Below are 6,592 nucleotides of genomic sequence, written 5' to 3'. Positions count from 1 at the left end.
TCAGTTGGTAAATGTATGCTGTTCAAGTATTTTCAAAGCAAAGGGGACTCTAACAGGTTTCCAAAACGAATATTTGCACAATGAATATGTATTTTAAAAGAAAGTATCTCAGAAAGTTTGCAAGTAGAAAGAGGAATGTCAAAACATATTAACTAATGTAAACAAAAAGAGACAAAGATGAGGTTAGAAAGGTTTTGTTTATTTGTTTGTTTTGTAGGAGGTGGAAGGAAAGATGCATTTTATTTTAAAGTATACATTAATAAATAGGAAAGGTGGAAACGCTAGAATTAAGAAATAATTCTAAATGATAGATTACAAAATTAAAGCAAGAATGTTCAAATACTCAATAAAAAAGAAATTAATTGGCATTTGAGACATAATTTCACAGGAAATAATACAAATATATTTGAAAATATGGATAAACAGAAAATTGTTAGTACTATATGTTATTAAAATTGATTCAAGAAGAGTTAAAAACCTTAGACAGATTTTCATTAAACATAAACTGAGATGTTGATAAAGATGTTCTCTCCAAAATGTCATACCTACAAGCTTTCACAAGTGAACTATTTCAAATTAATGCAACAAATAGTTTTGGTACAATTTAATTCCAAAAAAAAAAAAAAAAAAACCAAAAAAGAAAAAAAAGTGCACAGAATCCATTCACAAAGCCAGCATAACCATGAAGAGACACACCATGTGTACCTCCTCAGGCTTTTTTTTTTGTTTTTTTTTTAATGGTGGTCAAATTTTATTTTGGACAAAAGAGTAAAGTCTCTAAAATACTTTGAGGTTCCAAGTGTCCATCAATTAGGGCAAAGACCTCATATTCTTCAAATAGATGGCGATTTCTCCAATACTATTGAGTCAATTACCTTGAAAGAAAACAGCTAATCAGAAATATGACAGTCTCACACGATCTGAGTGTTGCAATTTGCACAAAACTATGGAACACTTCATGAATTTGAGAGTCAACCTTGAGCAGAGCAGGAGCCAGGCTAATCTTAGCTGTATGGTTCCAATTTTAGAATATGTGCTGCCAAAGTGAGCACTCTCCCTGATTCTGAACCACACTGCTTTTAAGTGTTCTTGATGTCCCTGGTTGGCCTGGACTCTGAGTTTAAGCCCCAAATCTTCTGGTCAGTGGACCACATACCCAGAGCCTAGTCATGTAACTACTCTCTACTTCAGCTATGTCTGAAATGGTTACAGGTTGCATTTCAGTCACTATGAAATGGGAAGTTAACACCAATAAACCCCCTTTGCTTTTTGCCTCCATGGACCACTCAAAATGCAGTTTCTTTCCTTGAACTACCTGCCATGTCTCTCCCTGGCCTACATCACACCACATCACATCTTTCTTGCCTCATTCACTCCTTTCTCTTAATTGTACTAGATTTATACCTCCCAAATAAAGTGGCAGCACCTTAATCTGTGCATCAAACTCTGCTGTGTAGAAATTATGGGCTAAGAAAGCAATCCAATAAAGATAAGATTTAAAAACAAAAACAGAAACAAAAATCAGTGACCAAGATCAATTATGAATAGTAAGCAAAACATTTTAAATAAATGCCAATAAATAGAATCTCTGATCATTAAAATAATACACAGAACAGATCAAAGGTAATTTAGCATTAAGGTATTTACTTATATAAATCAATACCTTAATATTTACATAGAGAAACAATTTTTAAATCATAATTGTCTCTATGTCAAAGCTGAAATATATCAGGCATATATTCACATATATAAACATACAAAGAAATAGGTGTATAGAGACAAAAGCCCTTATCTTGTTTGATAGTGAAGAACTTGATGCCTTCTTATTACAACCAAGTACAAAAAAAAGGAGGGAAATGAGGAGGAGATGGAGAAGAAAGACATATATGCAACTGATATTATTTACATTATTTTTGAGGTATTTCCCAATGGAATTACAAATAAACAAAAGATAAATTATAAATTCTAGAAAGCAAAAGCCAAGTTATTAATATTTCCAAATATGTTTTTTTTTCATTTGGAAGACCCAAGAGACTCAATTTAAAATGTATTAAACATAAGATAGTTTGATAATTTTGCAGGAGGCAATAGTAACACAGTGATATTTCTATAAAAATTCAACAACAATCTAGAAGATATAATGGAAGAAAAGAAGCACTGAATCACAGAAACATCAAGTAAAGCACAAAATATCTAAGAATAAACTAAACAAGAAGTAGTTTATACTCCACATGGTTCTTATATGAAGAAAATATTAAAACACAACCAGGGAGCATAAAAGAGGATTTAAATTAAAAAGTATTCCATGTTATTGGACTCACAATTTTAAAGTTACCATTCTAAACAATTACAAAGTTATAGAAAAGAAAATAGTATCTAGGAATTAAATATTTCATCCATGATTTAGAAGTGGAAGTCCAGAAAGACAATGATATTTACTATATGCTAAAAGTGACAATTATAATCAGTGGAGAAAAATGCAAATTATTAAGTGTAAGATATTGGGACAGTTAGCTATTTGAAAAATTGAATGAAATTGGATCTCCACCACATTCCTTATTGTAAAATAAATTTCATCTCTCAGCTAAATGATCATATTTCTATATATTACACATAAAATTATGGGAAAAAGTAGATGATCAAAGGATATCACAGATAGTCCTTTGAAGAATTAACTCAAGGTCAAACACTGTGGAAAAAAACTCATTCTTACTCATCGCTCAGGGAGAAGTATTGATGATCTGCCTTAGAGTTGGTCCTCACTGCTCTCATGGCAGCCAACTAGAGAGAGATCCTATTGAGATCCAATACTCTGATTCCTGCAGGTCTGAGACCCAATCTTTTAGGCTGCTTTCAAGTGAACAAGCCTGATTCAGACATTGGTTTTATCAATGATTTTACTGAGACCATATTCTTAGAAATATGGGATATAAAAAATAATTATTAAGTTAAGATGTGAAAATCAGTGTAATTTGCATTGCATTTACTAAAGTAGAAGCCAAGTGCAGTGGGGAAGCAGCTATTCTAGACACCATATCACATGGGAAAGTCTTCCTGAAGGCAATAAAAAGTTATGTACTTAAATGAAGAGGAAAATAAGCTAAAAATCTGGAAATTCTTACCTTAATACTAAGAATAATCCCAGGGCCTTTCTGTTTCCAAGCTGAGAGATTCTTTTACTGCTTTTAGCTTTAGCACTTAATATACCTAATACATTGCATGGGTTGTATCAACTTTTGAATTCACACCTATCAAATCTTTTACATGAAATTTAAGGAGCTAATTTGTAAAGAATACAAAAAACTTGAACAATAATATCTGAGCTTTAGAGACACTTGTTATGATCCCCACTGTCTCTCTCTGGCCCAGGAAAGCTGTGTCTCTGTGGGAGCCATTATTCTAACTCAACCTTACTGGGAATTGGTGAGGGCAGACTATAGAATCAGAATAAAACAATTTGGGGAATAATTTTGGAATATGGCATTAGTTCAAGATGGATTCATTAAGAATGATACATCCACAAAACATTCATTCAATAATCTCCCTTAGGGAATTAGTTATTATAATACAACATTTCATTAATTAATGTTAATTTACAATGGCACTAAAGGCCTGATGTTTCTTGCCACAATATAGATGAAATAATGAGCAAAGTTTGGGAAGTCTAGATTAAAATGTTAAATAAAACATGTGTGGACAGAATATCTAATCCCTCATTACGTCCCAGGTTGCAGGATCAGAGGATTTCTCTGTGACCCTTGGCAGAGAACAAAGTGTTCTCTAAAAAAACGCATAACTGCTGAAGACAAGGTTTGGTTTCCTGATCTCATTGACACTGAGAGAAACTCAGCATGACCAAGCTTATAAGACCTTGATCCTCTAACTACAGGGGTTATGATACACATTAAAATAGGCCAATGTGACTCTCTGTACTGGAACTTTAAATAATGACTTCAGATCACAGGTGTGGAAAGATATTAGAGCTGAGGAATTGGATGATGCTGTCCCAGGAAAATCCCATAAGGCCACAGCCTAGGAGAAGATGCCTAGCCTGATCATCTTGCTTTTCCTTTTATTATATGGATTCATAAATTAATTTTTGCTTAACTTTGGCATAGTTTTATGGTTTTTTGTTTTGTTTTGTTTTGTTTTGCTTTCTTTCAAAAAGTACTTTGCTCTTTGATACATTAAGTTAAAAATATTGTATGTAATTACTATAATTTTGTCCCAGGAGAATTCAAGAAGAACAAAAATCACCTATAACACCTAAACCTATGCTGAAAAATATGCAATATCTGCCTTTCTATAATTGTAACAATTTTCACTTCATCAAAGGTTGCATGCAACAAATATGTCTGCTTGAATTATCTCTGCTTCTGAAGTCTACAGTGGCTTTGCATGGTAGCATTCCATTTACCCTGTGTATAGGAGTGTCAGTGAGAAAAAGAGAAAACTCCCAGACCTATTTAGATGCATAAATAGTAGTTTAATTGCTCTTGGTTTGTTCCTTGAAAGAATGACTGCTTAATTTAGTATGTTGGAAAAACCAACACACCCTACATTTTAACTTGGTTTAAGTCAAATCAAACTTCATATAAACATAATACCGTAGAGAACAAAATTTAATGTGTCTGTTAAAGTATGCCATGATTCCAGACTCTAAGGTGGATAACTGGAATGAGCTACTTAAGAGTGAATGTAATGTCTGATGACAGGAACAGTGATTCAAATTTTCATATTTAAAAATAGATAGATATTCGATACCCTATGTTTTGCTGATATTCTTCATTTACAAAATTGTCTTCTTACTTGACAAAGTGCTCTTAAAGTTGAAATAATAATGGAGAAGCACTTCCTGAGTGGCAGATTAAGGACCACAAAAAAACTGCCCCTCCATAAAAGCAAGATTAACACTGTCAAGTTGTCCAAAAAAAAAAAAAAAAACCAAACCAAACAAAAACATGCTTTTCAGAACTCTGGAAATTAGACATGTAAAAATCTCAAAAGCAATTTTTCAAGAAAAATTACAGCACATTCGGGATGTTTATAACTTTCCTATTTGCATTCCTCTTTCCCCAATTCTATGGTAGCCTTGAAAACCAAAAGCCTCACAACTTTAGCAGCTGAGAAAATCAGCATCCTAGCAGTCATTGGAGGGGTCGGAATGAGTTGGAACTTTCCAAAATGTCCCATTCCCAAAGAATTATCACTGTTTGATCCATCTAGACATATCTAGCAGCAGCCTGACAACCCCATTCTCAAGGCATATCTTTATTTTAGCTGACTCAGAGTTCATTCTGTGTAAACAGCCGCATCCCTAAAGCAATTGTCAAAAAACAACCGGAGGCAATTGTTTAATATCACAACTACCTAAGTTGACAAAAGCAATCAGGCTAACCAAAGGCTGATTTAAAACAAAAGAAAACAAACAAAAAAAATTTAAAAGGGAAAACTGGGATGAAGAAGTCCATACGGAGTTTTGAAAAGCTCGGTCATATTTTCAGGAATCTGGAAGGTCAAGCATACGTGTATGGCTAAGCACCAGCCGAGAAAAGATCCGAGAAAGCTCTATTACCTCACCTCTGGCTGACCTTGAGCCTCTGTGCAAGCAGAAAGGGAAGCTTAAAGCAGAGATGGATACTTCTTACCACAGCATTGAAGATAATCTTCAAACTACACAGTGTTCCTCACCAAGGCTGGGAGACTTACTGGTACAAGACAATCAGGGAAATATTTGTCCAATGGTTATCTGACCATTAGTCTAACTCAGCAGAGATTTCAGTGGCCACACATGACAAAGAATTCAGACTTAATAGAATTAGTTCAGGGAAGTCACTAATTAAACAAATAATAGCTACAATAAGAGGGGTGAGAATCTGATTTCCTCTTATCATTTGCAATGTCCCATTTTCAACCAAAAATTATGAGACATGCAAGAAACAGGAAAGCATGGCTAATGCACAGCAAAAATGTAGTCAATGGAAACTATCTCTGAGAAAGCCCTGACAATGCACTTACTAGAAAAAGCCTTTAAATAAACAATTATAAACATATTCAATAGAAAAATGGAAACCATGTGTAAAAACTTAAGGAAAAATGAGAATGATATCTTGAAAAGTAGAGAATATCAATAAAGAGATTTTTAAAGGACAAAATAGAAATTCTGGAGTTAAAAAATACAAAAACTGAAATGAAAAATTTATTGGAGGGGCTTAATAGCAGATTTTAACAGACAGAAGAAAGAATTGGGAAACTTGAAGTAGATCTGTTGAGGTTTTCCAGGCCGAGGAACAGAAAGAACAAAGAACACCTCATTGAATAAGATCTGTATACAAATAATTCTCCAGTTGACATCAATATTTTACTAGACCATATGATAGACCATGAAGCACGCCTCAATAAACTTAAAAGTATTGAAGTCATTCAAAGTACGTTCTGTGAACCACAATGAAATGAAATTAGAACTAGATAACAGAAAGAATTTTGGAAATACACAAATATGTGGAACTTAACACTCCTAAATAATCAACGGGTCAAAGAAGAAATCACAAGTGAAATTAGAAAATTACTTTTTAGAATAATAAAAATGGAA

The 6,592-nt window shown here is 33.3% G+C and overlaps 1 non-coding gene across 1 annotated transcript; it reads right to left on the bottom strand.

Annotated features, from left to right (window-relative positions):
- Positions 1–940: 940 nt before the first annotated feature.
- LOC119511936 lies at positions 941–1,052 on the bottom strand. The gene has a single exon (XR_005212278.1). It is a non-coding gene; the product is annotated as a U6 spliceosomal RNA (small nuclear RNA).
- Positions 1,053–6,592: the final 5,540 nt, after the last annotated feature.

Source organism: Choloepus didactylus, chromosome 16 (genome assembly GCF_015220235.1).
Source record: "Choloepus didactylus isolate mChoDid1 chromosome 16, mChoDid1.pri, whole genome shotgun sequence".
In the NCBI taxonomy this organism is placed as follows: Eukaryota; Metazoa; Chordata; class Mammalia; order Pilosa; family Megalonychidae; genus Choloepus; species Choloepus didactylus.
This window is presented reverse-complemented; position numbering and strand designations above follow the sequence as displayed.